At 35.6% G+C, this 18,934-nt stretch overlaps 1 protein-coding gene and 1 non-coding gene across 8 annotated transcripts in view; both read right to left on the bottom strand.

The window, feature by feature from the left end:
• Positions 1-18,934, bottom strand: part of METTL15 (methyltransferase 15, mitochondrial 12S rRNA N4-cytidine) — a 366,840-nt gene that overhangs the window by 203,912 nt on the left and 143,994 nt on the right. The gene's annotated exons all lie outside the window — the stretch shown is intronic.
• Positions 8,344-8,416, bottom strand: TRNAK-UUU (transfer RNA lysine (anticodon UUU)). The gene has a single exon. It is a non-coding gene; the product is annotated as a tRNA-Lys (tRNA).

Genomic DNA, 18,934 nt, shown 5'->3' with positions numbered 1-18,934 from the left:
TGCAATGTTTGTGGGAGTGGAAACTGGTACAGGGACTATAGAAAACAGTATAGAGGTTCCTTGAAAGATTAAAAATAGAACTACCATATTATCTAGCAATTTCATTTCTGGGAATATATCCAAAAGAAATAAAAACACTATGCAGAACTGATATCAGCACCCTCATATTCATCACAGTATTATTTACAATAGTCAAGACATTAAAACAACCTACGTGTCCATCAAAGGGAGAATGGATAGAGAACTTAAGATGCATATGTATGTATGTATATATCTACATATATATATGTATACATATAATGTTATTCAGCCATAAAAAAGAAGAAAATCTTGCCATTTGTGACATGATGGTTCACAGCATTATGCAAAGTCAGAGAAAGACAAACACTGTATGATCTCATTTATATGTGAAATCTTGAGAGAGAGAGAGAGAGAGGGAGGGAGCGAGGATGAAGGGGAACTATGCTCGTAAAAAACAAGGAGAGCAGACTTGTGGTTTCCACAGGTGGTGAGTGAGGAAACAGGAACTGAATGAAGGTTGTTAAAAGGTACAAACTTATGGATAAATAAGTACTAGGGATGTAATGGACAACATTATGATGATAGTTAATATTTATGTGTAGTATTTATGAAATACTATTTATGTGTAGTATTTATGAAAGTTGTATTTATGTGTAGTATTTATGAAAGCTGTTAGTAGAATGAATGAATGAATGAATATTTGGTGAGAGAATCTAAAAATCATTCTTAGAATAAATCCTAAGAATTCTCATCACAAGCAAAAAAAATATCTCTTTTTCTCTTGTATTTGTATGAGATGATGGGTGTTAACTAAACAATGTGGAAATCATTTCATAATATATGTAAGTCAAATCATTGTGCTGGACACTCTAAACTTGTAAAGTGTTAAATGTCACTATTTACTGTGTTATGTATCACTGTATAATTACTATCTCAATAAAACTGGAAAAAATAAAATTTTAAATATAGTATATAATAAAACAGAAAAAAGACAGGTCAAACATCTTCAAGCCAACCATTTTAACTTTCTCCATATTCTTCACATAATTCAGGATAGAGGAGCTATGCAGCTGCACACTTGGAGAATGAAACTATGGCTGAAATAAATGCTTCTTGCAGAAATAATGTTTTAGCTCCCAGCAGGGATTCTGAAGTGAATGGAACATTCAGAATGAACAGACAGGCAAGGAGCTGGGATCACCTTACTACTATATTAATTCTCCTTTCTACACCAAGAGAGATGCTGCCTTCAGGGTTCTTCAGAAGCCCAAGGGCAACTGGCACATATTTTGGAAGAGGAAAGAGAAGGGAAAAAAATGGTCAACACTCCCAAGACCTCATTCTTCCATCTACAGGTGTGTGGAGTAAGTGTGAATTTCAACAGTGTTGATAATTCATATTTATTAGATTTACTTATATGTGATGTTGTTTAAGGAGAATTTCACAGCTCATTGGCAATTTTTTTCTCAAATTCCAATGGAGAAAATGATTTTTAGATTCACTCACCAAATATTCATTGAATATCTGCTATGTGTCAGGCATTATGCTATTCTGAGGTATACAAAGATTAATAAACCATGGCTTTCTGAGCTTTGAGTTGACAAGAAGAGATGTATAAATAATTTGCAAAACAACCCAATGGGTGCTATGAGAAGAGAGACAAACAAACTTCTAGGTCTATATTTGGAAAGTATAAAATTAATGCTAATACTAGCATTGAAAACAGAAACAGTAGAATCTTGGGATTGGCCGGCAACTCACAAATCACTTATTCCAATTATTTAACTGATGTTTCAATCTTTTCCCTTTCCACCACCACTGCTGGGGGGCAGAGTAGGGAGGAGACTCTTTTAATCATTTTTCATTCATCCCATTGGTGAGGAAGGGATTTCCATTCTAAGATTCTGAAAATGGTCAAGCGAACACTTGGCACTCAACAGTGGACAGATGAGATTGACAGTTTATTAATCACATCCATTCACAGCTCAGGGGAGGAGGACACCAAATGCCATGCAAGGCTACAGAGGTGCTGTATTCTGGAACAGAGTGGACTGACAGAGGCTTTGGGAAGCAGATTTTATAGTGTCAAGAGAGTGCCACATGCCCACAAATGAATGCCTTTGCTTGTGTGAATAATCCCATGGGCTGGAAGGGAACCGATACCTGCTAATCAGGGATAAGCAGGTATTATGCGTGAGCCCTGTGATAAGAAGTGTTGTTTGGTTAGGAGCCTTCTCAGTGGAAGCACAGTGGGGCAGAGAGCTTGCGGTTAGGCTATTCAGAGTTCTTCCAGTTTGCCCCAGATGTCAAGAATACATCTGGGTGTATTCTTGGCTTAAACTTTATGGCTTACATCATGGTCACTTAGCCTGTATTTGAACATTCCCAGTAATAAAAACTCACTACTGTTTTTTGTTTTGTTTTGGTCAGTTGATTTTCAGTTAAGTTGATGGCTGCTGCCTCACTATTTCTGTAACTTTTGTCCCAGGTATCAGCCCATGGAAAACAATTAAAAACCATGGCAGCCTCTTACACATCTATTGCTAGCTATTGTAAGTGATATTTGTTGGCTACCTCTTAGTTGCCAGTCTCTCTGTTACAGAAAGTGACGGTGTGAGTCTTTCAGTCATGTTTGACTCTTTGCAACCCCATGGATTGTAGCCCTCAAGACTCTTCTGTCCATGGAATTCTCCAGGCAAGAATCCTGGAGTGATTTGACATTCTCTTCTTCAAGGAATCTTCCCAACCCAGGGATCGAACTTGGGTCTCCTGCATTGCAGGCAGATGGGATGCTTTACCATCTGAGCCAGTAGGGAAGACGCTCTGTTCCAACAGGACCTCAAAAATTTTTTTTGAGGTCCTGTGTATTTTGAGAGAGACTGATCATATTGATGCTCGTTTATATGTCAACTTGGCTTGGCAAAAGTACCTGATTATTTAATAAAACACTGATTGAGGTATCACTGTGAAGGCTTTTTTAGATGTGCCTACCATAAGACTCTTGAGAGTCCCTTGAACTGCAAGGAGATCTAACCAGTCCATCCTAAAGGAGATTATTCCTGCGTGTTCACTGGAAGGACTGATGCTGAAGCTGAAACTCCAATACTTTGGCCACCCCATGCGAACAGTTGACTCACTGGAAAAGACCCTGATGCTGGGAGGGATTGGGGGCGGGAGGAGAAGGGGACGACAGAGGATGAGATGGTTGGATGGCATCACCGACTTGATGGACATGAGTTTGAGTAAACTCCAGGAGTTGGTGATGGACAGGGAGGCCTGGTGTGCTGCAATTCATGGGGTCACAAAGAGTTGGACACAACTGAGTGACTGAATTGAACTGAACTGAACCATTAAAATCAATACTATCTAAGTAAAGGATGGGCTTCCTCGGTGGCTCAGTGGTAAAGAATCTGTCTGCAATGCAGAAGCAGATGTGGGTTCAATCCCTGGGTCTGAAAGATACCCCAGATAGAGGAGGGCATGGCAATCCACTCCAGTATTCTTACCTGGGAAATCCCATGGACAGAATAAAGGATACTACTTTCTGTAATGTAGGTATGCATCATCCAATCAGAGGAAAAACCCTTGAGAGCAAAAAATGAGGTTTCCAGAGGAAAAAGAAATTTAGTTGCAAGACTATAGTATTATCTCCCATCAGAGTTTCTAGTCTGCTGGCCTACCCTACCATTTCCCCATAATGTCAGTCAATTCCTTGAGACATATATGTATGTGTGTGTGTGTGTGTGTGTGTGTGTGTGTATCTCCAACTGGTTTCTTTCTCCTGATAAGCTAATTGGCACACATGACCCTATGGCCCCTATAATTTGTTCTAAGATTGGCATGTGTCATAACTCTGGCCAGTAAGGTACAAGAGATATTTCCCAGGGATTTGAGGAAAGAAAATTCTTTTCTTCCAATGAGCTATGGGAAGAAAAATGTTTTTCTCAGACTCTCACTTGATACGAAAAATCACATAGCCCTGATCAGAGACAGCAGATATCTTGACTCAAGATATAGAGAGGGTGGAAGCCAATTTGGTCAAAGCTCTACAAAGCAGAGAGAAAGATTAAACAGGCCATTAGACTGACCTCACCTAAAATCCAACTTGTCTCTGAACTTTTGAGTTAGCCCATAAATTACTTTTGTTATTTAAAACCAGTTTGACTTCTTTTTCTTTTACTTGCAATGGAAAACATCATAACCATCATGGCTATCATGCTCCTCAGGTGTTCATTTCTCTACATCATACACCTCATGTCTTCTGCTATTTTCCATACAAAAAGTCTTTTACCATGCTAGCTACTCTTTTCTAAATGTGTCCCAGTTGACCATGTCCCTTAATCTGAACTCCATAATGATCAGCATGAAATAAATTCTTGCCTCTTTTGTTCTAGTTATGATATTAACACAGCTCAAGATCAAAATGATTTTATAATTTGTTTCACACTGTTGACTTATACTATCTAAAACTGTTGTACGTGACTACTAAGTCTGTTTCTCCATATTGTACTGTGTGGTTTTGTTAATTATTGTAGATGTAGTACAATTTCTAACCTACATGTTTTCTACAACCTTTAGGATCGAGGTATTATCCTGAACTATAGGAATCTTCTTTAAACTGCAGCAAAAGCCTCAAACAAATCACTACAGCCAAGTCTTAATTCCTTAGGCATTAGAGCCCTGTTGTTTGGTTGCTCAGTCGTGTCTGACTCTGCAACCCCATGGACTGCAGTACGTCAGGCTTCCCTGTACTTCACCATCTCCCAGAGCTTGCCCAAACTCATGTCCATTGAATCGGTGATGCCATCCAACCATCTCATCCTCTGTCATCCCCTTTTCCTCCTGCCTTCAATCTTTCCCAGCATGAGGGGCTTTTCAAATGAGTCAGTTCTTTCCATCAGGTGGCCAAACTATTGGAGCTTCAGCTTCAGGATCAGTTCTTCCAATGAATATTCAGGATTGATTTCCTTTAGGACTGATTGGTTTGATCTCCTTGTAGTCCAAGGGACTCTCAAGAGTCTGTTCCAACACCACAGTTCAAAAGCATCAATTTTTCAGCGCTCAGCCTTCTTTATGGTCCAAATCTCACATCCAAACATGACTACTGGAAAAACCATAGCTTTGACTATACGGACCTTTGTTGGCAAAGTAGGCTAAACTACAGCCCTAGCTAATATATTTCTAAAAGAAAAATAACATCTTATAGAAGATGTTTGCATTCTTGGATGCCCTCAAGCATAAGTTAGCACTAACATTCTGATAATTTTAGGCTTGACAAAGAGTAAGAAAAATGTAATTCTCACCATAATCATATAAAACTATAAACATATCATGTGGGGAGATAATGTACCATGAGGCAACACCACAAAGGAAATCATGTGTTTAAGGCAGTTTTCTGATGCTCAGTCACTTATTTTTCTAGAGTTGGGATTATTCTCAGAGTGAAGAAATCATCTAAAAGTTTACCAACCAACTGTTGAAAACTTAATCTTAACTTCAGACACTGGGGCATTACTTCGCACATGCAACAATATTGAGGTTAATTTTCCTGGATAAGCAATTACATGCTCACTTTTTACTTTCTTCTCTTTTTTCTTTCCTTTCTCCCTCTCTACCTGCCTCAGGTCTTCTCTCTTCCTTCCTTTCCTCCCTTTTCTTCTTCTATTCAAATTTTGTGTTCTTAGTATTTCTGCATATGTATTTTACAAGGATCACAATATTCACAAAAGCAGAGCGAAACCAGTACATTTAGCCATAACTACAAATACAGAATTTGTTTAAGTCATTTTCATCATCTGTCATTACCTTAGGATCCCTAGGATGTAAATACAATGTTGCTTGTAACTCAAAGCACCTGTTACATGAGAATGATTCTACAACCCAACCCCAAGAAAATAAAGGCACTTAGCAATAGCACATCAATAATACCCTGGTTGCTGGAAGCCATTTTTGAGGCTTTGACTATGATAAGTATTGGCAATCTTGACTCTGGCAAGTTATTTGTACCTAGATTACCACTCTGGGTCCGTCTTATTATAAAGGACTCTAGTACATACTGAGGCTGGTGATATAAGAGTAGCTACTACACATTCTGTATTATATTTAGAATTGAACATGGAACTTCATCATTCCTCTAATTGCATAGTCTAATGATAGGAGTTAAGGATAGATTTCTTGTGTTGTTGCTTAGTAGCTAAGTTGTGCCCAACTCTTTTGTGACCCCATAGACTATAGCTTGCCAGGCTCCTCTGTCCATGGGATTTCCCAGGCAAGAATACTGGAGTGGGTTGTCATTTCCATCTCCAGGGTATCTTCCCAATCCAGGGATCAAACTTGCATCTCCTGTTGTCAAGCAGATTCTTTACCAATGAGCCACCTAGGAAGCCAAGGATAGATTATCCCACACATTATAAAAGTGGATCTAGAATTTTTCTAAAAGAACAAATCATTTACCTGTGAAGGAACTGAGATCTTAGACACAGATATGGAAAGAGATTCAGGCTTGAAAGAATAGTTAGCAATGTAATTTATTAGAACTGGTTCAGTCACTAAAACTGAGGCATCAAGTCAGGATCAGCAACAAAGGCAACTTAATGTTAAGTCACCTATGTTGCATACTTAGGCCATCATCAGTCCATTATTAGAAGCCCTGTGGTGAAATCTGAGAGTACAGTAAGCTAGCAGAGGAATATGCAGAGAACTCTGTTCATATAGAGCAGATCCACAAGCAGAACAATGTAAAGAAGGGAAGAAAACAAACAAACATTTCTTAAGAAGATGCCAAGAATAGCACCCATATACTTAAAATTCATTTCAGGGTTCACTTCATCATATACTTTAATCATTCATTTTGTGTGTGCATTTGGAGGGCATACCCAGGTGATAACTGATATAAGATAAGAGTAAAATACAACTTGTTTTCTTTTTTTGGGGGGTGGTGGTGGTGGTGGTGGTGGTGATGGTTTGATTATGGTAGATCCAAGCCCTTCTAACATTAGTATCAGCATTAACCCATGAAATCCCAGTGCGCTACTTGTTTTCCAGTCGTTAACTTTTATTGGTCTGTAGGCAAAGAGCAGGGCCCTTGGCTGCTTTTATCACTTCATTAGGCAACCCTCAAGCAAGGAATTTGGAGGGAGCTAAACTGGTGGATAAAAGTATCGTTCCTATTTGGGCAATGGTAAAAGCAAACATTTGTGGAATGCCTTCCATGTACTAGACCCTGGGCTAACTGCTTTATACTTATTAAATCATTTCATCCTTATGATAACCCTATGAGCTAGGTGCATTATAACACACACTTTACAGATGAAGAAACAAGAGCAGAGACAATGAAGCCAGTAACCCAAGCCAAATAGCTAGTAAATGGTGGAATTAGAGTGTAAATTCAGTCCAGTCTGGCTCAAGAGTCATGTTCTTAACCATCACACTGTAACCTCTCAAGCTTCAATTTAGTGCCATTTCAGATCTCAAATTCTTCACCATTTTAACCTTGTCATGGCCCATAAATCTGCCTAGTCTGTCTGATTTTTTTATTTTTTTTAAATTAATTAATTAATTTATTTATTTATTTTTTCAGTGGGTTTTGTCATACATTGACATGACTCAGCAATAGATTTACACGTATTCCCCATCCCGATCCCCCTTCCCACCTCCCTCTCCACCCAATTCCTCTGGGTCTTCCCAGTGCACCAGGCTCGAGCACTTGTCTCATGCATCCCACCTGGGCTGGTGACCTCTTTCACCATAGATAATATACATGCTGTTCTTTCGCAACATCCCACCCTCACCTTCTCCCACAGAGTTCAAAAGTCTGTTCTGTACTTCTGTGTCTCTTTTTCTGTTTTGCATATAGGGTTGTCGTTACCATCTTTCTAAATTCCATATATATGTGTTAGTATGCTGTAATGTTCTTTATCTTTCTGGCTTACTTCACTCTGTATAATGGGCTCCAGTTTCATCCATCTCATAAATTAAAATACTTTAGTTAATTTTAATGTTTGCCATCTCTTCATAGCTATAGGTCAGCAGATTCAGCACTCAACAAATACTTGCTGAATAAGGATTATCTACCAGGTACTGGATATAAAAGTGAAGTTGAAAGTGAAAGTGAAGTCGCTCAGTCTGACTCTTTGCGACCCTGTGGACTGTAGCCTGCCAGGCTCCTCCGTCCATAGGCTTCTCCAGGTAAGAATACTGGAGTGGGTTACCATTTCCTTCTCCAGGGGAACTTCCCAACCCAGGGATCGAACCCAGGGTCTCCCGCATTGGAGGCAGATGCTTTAACCTCTGAGCCACCAGGGAAGCCCAAAGTCAAAGCTGTGCCCGAACAGGGACTTGAACCCTGGACCCTCAGATTAAAAGTCTGATGCTCTACCGACTGAGCTATCTGGGCTCACAGTACTGGATATAGGAACATACAAATGAACAAGAGCACACAATATAGAAAGGCATAGACACAAGTGTATATAAATCATTGTGGAGATGGTTTATGTCTTCTTAAAACAACAGTGAGAGAGTAGAGAGGGGAAACTGCATCATAAGACTTAACATTTAAATCTTAGTTCTGATGTTCATTGTGTAATGGGCTTATGAAACTTATTAACCCTGTGGTATTGGACAAGTTATTTAATATCCCTCAGTTTTAGTTCCATATGTCTCGTGGTGTTTTAAGGTTCTCCCTGTAGAAGCAGCCTGGTATGGTAGCAGTATCTCAGTAAGTTGTGGAGTCAGACTGAATCAGATCATTAACTTTTTAATAATTTATTCCTTAACAACTCAGATTCTTCATTTGTACCATTTAGACACAGAGCAATTCCAAATTCACAAAGCTTTTGTGAAGTGTATGTTAATCAGTGTACATGAGAACACCCACTAAGAGGCCTATGCAAAGGGAGGACCTCAATAAACGTTACCTCTCCCTCTGCTCCAGGCTGCTTTTCATCCCTTAGAAATTCTTTTCATGATTTGGTCGCTGTGGTGCCAACTGAAAGCTGGGAGCAATGGCAAGGATTTGCTCCAAGCACACCAAATCCAGGGCCATACTGACTATAAAGAATTCTCCAATCTCTTCTATGTGCTGCTGCTGCTGCTAAGCTGGCCATGTGCTGCTACTGGGCTGTATTTCTTCTTCCATTTCACCACACTCCTGTTATAGTTTGAGAACCGTTCACTTTTTGATATGTTAATGCTTACCATACCACATAAGGGTCCAAGATATTTTGATTTTCATATTAATTGCGATCACTTTTTAAGTACTATTAAAAGATACTCTTGCTGAAAGAATATTTCTATACACTGTAGAGATGGAATGAAAAGACATTATTTTTGTTCCATGTAATCCGCTCAAAATCTTTGACAGCATTATCTTTACTGATTATTGTCTTTCCCTTCAGGAAATACTTGCTAAAAATTGATTTGGTCATTGACAACTCATATATTCACTTAAAGAAAATATGTTTTAGAAAGGATGAAATGCAATTATATTTCTATCTTTCTGTAACCATTTCAAAATGTATTCAGTGGAATAATTTTCATCTGTTCTGGAATAACAGGCTGGATTACTTTTCCACTTGCTAACATATAACAGATAATTGGAAGGCTACTATGAATTGCAGACACAGTTAGTCCAGAAATTAAACTATCCAATACTCAGCTACAAGAACAAACAACAAATGAATACTTACTGGGAAGCTAATAAAGGTCAGACACTGATTTAGACACTTGCAATACAAATAAATAAAATATAACATTCCAATGACTACAGAGCATATGTTCCAGGGGATAATCAAAATCAATATATTCAATGACTTGTATTTCTGTCTGCAGCAGTTCAGCCTGATCAGACCAATCATCCCAATGAAAAAACCCTAGAAAAGCTGAATAAGCTAATTAAAAGTAGTTGTTTGAATGGATCAGAAAGCTATGAACATAGCTGAGATCTGAGTAGAGAAAAGAGAAGTGTAAACAAGTGAACCCAACACTGGAGTGGTTTTCCCCCATCAAAGCCTTTGTTTGCAAGTGGAAGCTGAGAGACTAAGAAACAGAACTCTGAGCATCCTCATAGGATGAGGGACAAAGATTGAATTTAGAATCCATTTAATGGATGTGACCAGAGCAGAGTCCCAGAATTTCAGTTGGGACACAAAAGGTCTAAAGCTAGTGGAAGAGTAGACCAAAAATAGATTACATAAAGACAGAAATCCAATTTCCAATCAGTTCAATTCAAGTTGCACTAGGGTGTTATGTTCTTTGATGAACTGCCTGATAGAAGCAATAGTAGGTATCTGGAGGAAACTATCTTTCAGGCTTTCAAAATAACTCCAAGACTTCTTAAAAACAACCTGAAGAGCATTGCCATTTCCTCCTCCAGGGGATCTTCCTGACCCAGGAATTGAACCTGCATCTCTTGCATCTCCTGCATTTGCAGGTGTGTTTTTTTTTTTTTTTTTTTAACCACTAGTGCCACCTGGGAAGCCCTCTTAAAAACATGTGGAATCAAATAAAAAATAACTGGATAAACCCACCCTAAACAGTAGATAGCAGAAATAGATAAACAGGATACAGAATAGAATTACTGGAATGGGCTTTAAAATATTGATTAACATGTTCATGAGACATAGAGGACAAATTAGGTAATATCAGCCTTAAAATGACTCTACAGAAAATAGCAAGATGAAAATTAGATCAAAATGAAAAATGGAAAATATAATAATTGAAATTAAAAATTCAATGGATAGGTTTAAGAGCAGCTTAGAAATAGCTCAAGAAAGGATTAGTGACATGGGAGGATAGTTTAGTAGAAAGTATTAAGACTTCAAGGCACAGTAAATAATTTGAAAATACAGAACAAAGCATAAGAGACATGTAACATGGTAAGGAGATCTAACATATGTATAACTGGAATTCCAAAGAAAGAGGAGACAGAAAATCAAGTAAAAGCAATATTTAAAGATATAGTAGCCAAGAGTTTTAAAAAATGATTCAACATTTGAAGACTATATATTAAAAAATAACAATAAACTTCAAAGAGGATACAAACAAAACATCCTGAGGTCATAATAGTAAAATTTGTGATGACAAAAGGAAAGTAAATATTAAGAGCAGCCAGAAGGAAAAAAAAAAAAAAAAGAAATTAGATTCACAGGAGCAAGAGTCAGAACCAAAATAAACCCAGAAGACAAAAATAACTGACAAGTTGCCTGCAAAACTGAAAATACAAAGATATTTTGAGATATTCACCAACAGGAGACCCATGCAAAAAGACAACTACAAAATGGCTTTCTTCAAGTACGAGGAATATATTGTCAAAGAAGGCAAATCATGATGGAAGAAAGAGCAGTGAAATGTGTAAATATATGGGTAAATCCAGAGGAATAATGATTATATAAAAATAATTTCTTATAGGTTCAGTATATATATGTAGAGTTAAAATATACAATAGTGGCACAAAAGACATTACATAGTTATATGTTATAAATCCTTGAAATTCCTAAGTCCAGAAAGAGGCTAAAGTACTAATCTATATTAGATGTTCATAAAGCAATTATGCATGTTGTGATCTCTAGGGTAATCTTAAAAAGTATTGTAAAATAATGTATCAGGAATGAGCAGATAGAACAGATAGATAACAAGGTAACAAAAAATAAATAACAAGAAAGGTGGCAATAAAGAAGAGAAAAAGGAAAAAAGAACAAGTTGACACATTAAAAAACTAGCAAGAAGACAGTAGACAGATCCAAACCCAAATATGCCAGTAATTATAATAAATATTTTTGAACTAAATACTCTAATTATAAAAAGATTTTCAAAATCCATGATACGCTATTTATAAAAAATAACTCTTAGGACACAGAGAAGTCAAAAATAAGAAGATGGAAAAAGTGCTGTGCAAACATTACACAAAAGAAAGATAATACAGTATCAGATACAGTAGACAGAAATATTACTAGAAGTAAAAAGAGATATTTTATCATGATAAAAGGGTCAAATCTGCCAACTGGCATGTGAATTACAAAACTTTATATCTCTAATAATAAAACTTTAATCGGGTGGAGAGGGAGGTGGGAGGGGGGATCGGGATGGGGAACACATGTAAATCCATGGCTGATTCATGTCAATGTATGGCAAAAACCACTACAATATTGTAAAGTAATTAGCCTCCAACTAATAAAAATAAATGGGGAAAAAAAGAAAAAAAAATAAAATTTTAAAATATAAAGCAAAATTGATAGAACTAAAAGCAGATGGATAAATATATAACCATAATAGTGGAGATAAAAATATCATTCTTAGTAAATGTTGACTAAGCAGAAGAACATACAAAAAATGTGAAATATTTAATTATCAAGTTTGATGTAATTGACACAAAAAACTCCACACTTCACCCAATGTATATATTTTAAAAGACATTTAATATGTAAAAAAAAGACTATCTGCTGGGGCTATCAGACTAGTTTCATCACATTTCAAAGGGCTGATATCATATAGGGTGTATTTTCTAAATACAGTGAAATTTAAGTGAAAATCAGTAACAGAAAAATAACTAGAAAGTCCTCAAATATTTGGAAATTAAGTAATAGGCTTCTAAATAATCCAGAAAATAAAGGAAATTAATAAATATTTTAAACTAAACAATACTTAAAAAGTACAACAAAACTTACCACTTAATGAAAATGCAACACATCAAAACTTGTGGAATGCTTCTAAAACCCTTATTGAGAAAAATTCACATAATTAAATGTACATAAAATCAAATGAGAATCAATGATCTAAGCATCCATTTTTTAGAAATTTAAAGACAACATCAATAATCTATGGAAGGGATAAAAAATAATTTGCACATGAAGTGACTGACAAGAGGTTAATACCCAAAATGTACAAAGAGCTCATAAAACTCAATATCAGACAAACAAAGAACCCAAACAAAAAATGGGCAGAAGACCTAAACAGACATTTCTCCAAAGAAGACATAAAGATAGCTCACAGGCACATAAAATTAAAGATGTTCAACATCACTAATTATTAGAGAAATGCAAATCAAAACTGTAATGAGGTATCACCTCACACTGGTCAGAATGCTATTATCAAAAAGTCTACAAATAATAAACGCTGGAGAGGATGTGGAGAAAAGGAAACACTCCTTTTCTGTTGGTGGGAATATAAATTAGTGTAGCCACTATGGAAAACACTATGTAGCTTCTTTAAAAAACAAAAAATAGAAGTACCATATGATCCAGCAATTTCACTCTTGGGTATATATCCAGAGAAAACAAAAACTAATTTGAAAAGATACATGCAGTCAGACATAGAAGCAATCCAAGTACCCAACAACAGACAATTGACTTAAGAAGATGTGGTGTGTGTGTGTATATATATATATATATATCTATATATATAAAAGTGAAACAGTTAGTCACTCAGTTGTGTTTGACTCCTTGTGACCCCACGGACTGTACGTAGCCCACCAGGCTCCTCTGTCCATGAAATTTGCTAGGCAGGAATGCTAGAGTAGGTAGCCATTCCAGCTACCCATAAATATATGTGTGTGTGTGTGTGTGTGTGTGTATATATATATACATGCAATAGAATGTTAGCCATAAAAAGAATGAAATATTGCCATTTGCGGCAACATGGATGAACCTAGAGGATATTATAAATAAGTCAAATGGAGAAAGACAAACACTCTATAGTATCACTTATATGTGAGAAAATAATACAAATAAATGTATATACAAAACAAACACAGATTTACAGACATGGAAAATAAACTCGTGGTTACCAAAGAAGAGAGGGAGAAGGGGAGCAACAAATAAGGAGTATGGGATTAACAGAAATTACTATACATAAAATAAACAATAAGGATTTACTGTATAGCACAGCAAAAGTATGCCCAATATCTTGTAATAGCCTCTAATGGAATATAATCTGCAAAAAACAAAATCAAAACCAAAAAAATCACATCATTATGCGCTACACCTGAAACTAACAAAATATTGTAAATCAATTATATTTCAATAATAATAATAAAGACAACAGTAAATTAAACTCCTAAAAAAGGGCAGAAAATTATAAATATAAGAGCTAAAAAATACAGAAATAGAACAATAGAAAGAATTAAAGAAACATCAAAAATTTGTTCTTTGAAAATACTAAGAAAACTGTTTAATCCCTTATAAGGATAATCAAGAAGAATGAACAAAGTACTAACATGAGGACTAAAAAAAGAACACAACATCATGGATCCTACAGGCATTAAAAATACTATAGGAAATTATTGAGAGCTTTATGCTGAAAAATTTGAAATTCAGATCAAATGAAAAAAATTCTCAGAAAACTCATAACTTACTAAAACTGTCCTATGAAGAAATGTAAAATATAAACAGTCCTAAATCCATTAAGAAACTAAATCTGCAATTATAAGACGTTTCACAGAGAAGACAACAAGCATAAATGGCTTCATGAATTCTTCCAAACATTTAAAGTAGTATCAGTTTTATATAATAGCTTCCAGAGAACAGGAAAAGAGACATTCACAAAGCCAGCACAATCCTGCTATGAAATTAAGTAAGTTTTATATTTAAATCTGTAGCTCAGATGGTAAAGAATCTGCCTGTAATGCAGAAGACCTGGGTTCGATCCCTGGGTCGGGAAGAGCCTCTGGAGAAGGGAATGGCAATCCACTCCAGTATTCTTGCCTCGAAAATTCCATGGACAGAGGAGCCTGGCTACAGTCCATGGGGTCGCAAAGAGCTGGACATGACTGAGTGACTAACACTACTACTACATTTTAAAAAAGAGAAAAACTAAAGGCCAATCTTTCTCATGGGCAAGAAGCCCCCCACAAAAACCCAAATTAATAAAATATGAACATATCAAATCCAGCCACAAACATAAGGGATGATATCACTAGGTTGACATCCAGTTGGCAAGATCCATGAAGCAGTTGAGCATGCAATAGAACTGTAGCTAAGTAAAGAGGTCAGGGCTGGAGAAATAACTTCTGCAATTGTCTTAAAATGGCAGGGATTTAGTAAAAGTTTACTAAATGAATATATAGCAGTATTTTAAAAAGGAAGAATTCTTCTAGTCTTAGTTTCAGGCCAATCTAATTGGGAAATAGATATCTAATATTAAAAGAAATACCAAATAAAAATGCAATTTTCCCAAATACATGGTCTAGAGAAAGTTTCATTACATTTGGGCCCCTCATAGGGATGTTTCCTTTATTTTATATTATAAAAGACATTGGAAAATGAACAAGTAAGAATTCTAGTAAGAAAATGTTTTTGGTAAGAACTGCTTCCTTGCTTAATTTTCTTAGCATCTCACTTTACTCTTTTTAATGATATTCAAAGATTGAATCCTTGATTCCATGTAATTCTCACATAAAAAATACCTACACTGTCTGTGCTTGAATACCCCAGCCCAGCCCTATCCCCTCATTCTCTCTCTCATCAAAGACTATACTGTTTCAATGATTGTGAAAATTTCTTCTTCTAGACTGCAATAAAGTTTACTTATGATTCATTTGGCACGGAGTACATGCTACTTTGCAATGTTATTTATCTTTTCTCATGCTGCCTCTGCAACAAGAACCTAAACCTATTACAGGTCATATAGACCATGTTATATGGTTTTTGGTATCTACAGTACCTAAAAGATTGTAAGAGTTCAATGAAAGTCTTTTTGATGATGAAAGTGGTGATGATTTAAAGGCATTAATCTTTTTTAAAGGCATCAAAGATGAGAACCTGGTAATAACTTTTTTTTTTTCCACCATACTTTGCTAAAGAAGAGTACACATAGTAAACTGACACAGGTCTCACAGGGACAGTTATTCAGTGTGAATCCTGTAAATGTAACTCAATATACTTGTCATAAGGCACAAGTTTCAAACATTTATTCTTCACATTTTTAAGAGTCATGAGATCTTTATGGAACTACCTTATAACCACAATCAACCTACAATGGTGTATTTTAAGGTTTTGTTCATAATATCTTGCCACCTACATTATCATGGAAGAACTTTGAAGTTTTTGTTCATGATTATCTTGTGACCTACATTATCATGGAAGAACCTGAATAAACTCAAAGGAAAAAATGCTAGCATATTCTATTAACAAAGGAAATAAAATTCACAATTCATTCCAATCAAAGCCAGGGAATTCAGTTAAAGCTAAATTTAACACATTCAATAAGGAAGAGAACTTTGAACTGCTTTACTTTGAAGGATAGTATTACAATACTATTTAAACAAAATTCCTTCCTGGAGTATCCTTTCTTCCCTTCTGGAACACTTTTAAAAGTTCCAGAAAAAAATGCATTTTATTTCATATGTAGAGACTTTATGCACAGCCTTGGTTTTCTCTGCATAATAATTATCAGACAGTATTTGTAAAATGACCTTTAAACTGCTCCTTCTATGATTTCTAATATTGCTGACTCTTTATGCTAGATAACCCCATTCCCTTCATACTACTTTCTTATCAAACTTTCTATAAAGATTAATGTGGTAATTGGAATAAGAAATGTCCATCTCTTTGGGGCATCATTTTCTAAGACTTACGTGGTCTGAAGTAGTTCTAATGAATTCAACCTTTAAAAAATCACCATGTATATACACTGCCAAAATATCCCATTGATTCTATCAGTTATTCAGGAAGTTCTCTCACGACTTAAACAATAGTTTTGAATGCTTGGCATTGATGATGGAAGGTGTTTGGATGACTGCTTGAACCCAGGTCTGAATGATTCAGTCTAATGGTCTCTAATTAAGGATGAATATCTCTATCATCTGAAGTGTATTTACAAATTATGGATGTTTTACTTTCACCCTATAAAAAAACAACCAACATTAAGACAAACATACTATATCTTGGGGATTTTCCTGAAGGGTTCTCATTCAAGGCATCTTTAAGGAGCAATGGCTAGATATGGCCAAAAAGGAAAGAGTTTAGGCATGTCTATCATATCAGGGGAATGACAAATTCTTGAGGCTCATGACAGCTTTTATACATTGAGTATACATAACAACCATTATGTAAATGAGTAAGAAAAATGCTTACTGTTATGGTAAAGGATAATAGTTGCCATATAAGGTAAAGGGTGACAGCTGCTAGGAATTCTGAGGCTTGGGAATTAAGTGCGTGTGTAGCCCCATTCCAGAGAGAAAAAAGCAATCCCACTTACTGGGGATGAGCAATAAGGTAACCGACAGAGGAAGTCCTGTGGGGGCACTAAGCTGTCCTTATGCATCAGTTAGTCCTAACTCTAGTGTGTAAGTCTAAAATTACCAGGTCCTACTCTATTCTCTTTTGATGGGTAGCATTTAAAAGGGCATTGTAAATTCAGTTTAAATAAATTAAAAAATCACTAAATGAAACCAAGTATTTTAAAATGAAGGAAAAATGTATAATGGAAGTCAGTAGTACTTTTCAAATGAAGATAGCAGCTAAAAATTCAGTCTGGTGCTTGAACTTCTAAATTAATGTACATCTTTAATCAACTCTGTATCCATATTCATTTTAATATCAAATTAATGCTTAGTTATAAAACAATGTTTAATTTAACAAGTCAAATTGTTGCTCTAGGGAGACATAACCATGTTTTCGTGTGATCTTGAATACTCACTGGCAACAAACACTTCTGACTACTAGCATGTTAAAATGATGCATCCAAAGAAAGAAAAGAAAGCCTGTAAACCTTTCTCCTATTGGTGTTTCAAAACTCAGTGTGTTATTACATAATAAGATTATGGCAAAAAACTAATGGTTAAAGAAAAGAAAATATGACCTTTCTGACCTCTTGAAAAAAAATCATTAAAACTTAAAAGTTGACAGTGAGATTTTAGTGAATTTTCACTGCTTTTTAAAATTCAATGAGGGAGTGAGACAAATGCATTCCCTCTGTAAATGTAAATTAATTAGCTGAATATGTGTCACAAGCAAACTTTTTAGCCATACTATGTTCCAATGACCTCTTTCTGAACAGCCTTTTCTGTACTTTTCAGTTCCTTAATCTTATTTCTGTGACTACTGTGTATCATTTCTCATTTTAAAAGAATAGTCAAGTATACATTAGCAAGAGATAATCTCCCAAATCAAGCATATATTTAGTTTATGTATATCTTGAGTGGCATTATTTTGCAAAAAAGGATTGGGTGATTAGGCCCAAACCTGAAATTTATGATTTCTATATGACATATAAATTATTCTAAAATCTGGAGGCTGTGGCTCTAGGTACATAAAAATATTACCAGTTGTAGGCAATAATAGATTTAACCAATTTTGTATTTTTTAATTCACACCCTACATTACATTGCAGAAAGTAGAGTCTGCTGATAACACTGCAAACATAAAAATTACTTTAAGATCATGGGGTCACAAAAAGTTGGACACAACTCAGCAACTAAACAATAATAACACTACTTTTTATTTTAGTTAATTCCACACAGATGGTTTGATATAATTCTCAGTATATGTGGAATTCAGTTAGAAAATCGAAGTAAAAGAATGTCATCTATATTTTTAAGTTTAAATTTTAAAATATTCTTTCTGCACAGATAGATACTTTTGAGATTTTTAAGGAAATCAGCTGCTACAGATATTTTCTAAATACTTCTACACATCAGATACTATGTTAGATACTAGAGGTTCCTATTCTCAGAGTCATAACAGTATACAACTTTATGATTTACAGATATTTTAACACAGATAATCATGCACTGACCTTCACTGCAATTCTATAAATTATACAATGTAAACACTTTGTTCCTTAGTTATAATCATTGAAATGTGAGATTAGAGAATATTTTTCTTGCATGCCTTTCTATAAAATAATCTAGCACAGCAATAGGGAGCAGAATGGGTACTCAATAAATATTTGACAATGAGTGAATTGCTCAAGGTTATAT

This window comes from Dama dama, chromosome 1, assembly GCF_033118175.1.
Source record: "Dama dama isolate Ldn47 chromosome 1, ASM3311817v1, whole genome shotgun sequence".
Lineage (NCBI taxonomy): Eukaryota > Metazoa > Chordata > Mammalia > Artiodactyla > Cervidae > Dama > Dama dama.
Note: the sequence above shows the minus strand (reverse complement) of the source record. Positions and strands in the feature narration are given on the sequence as shown.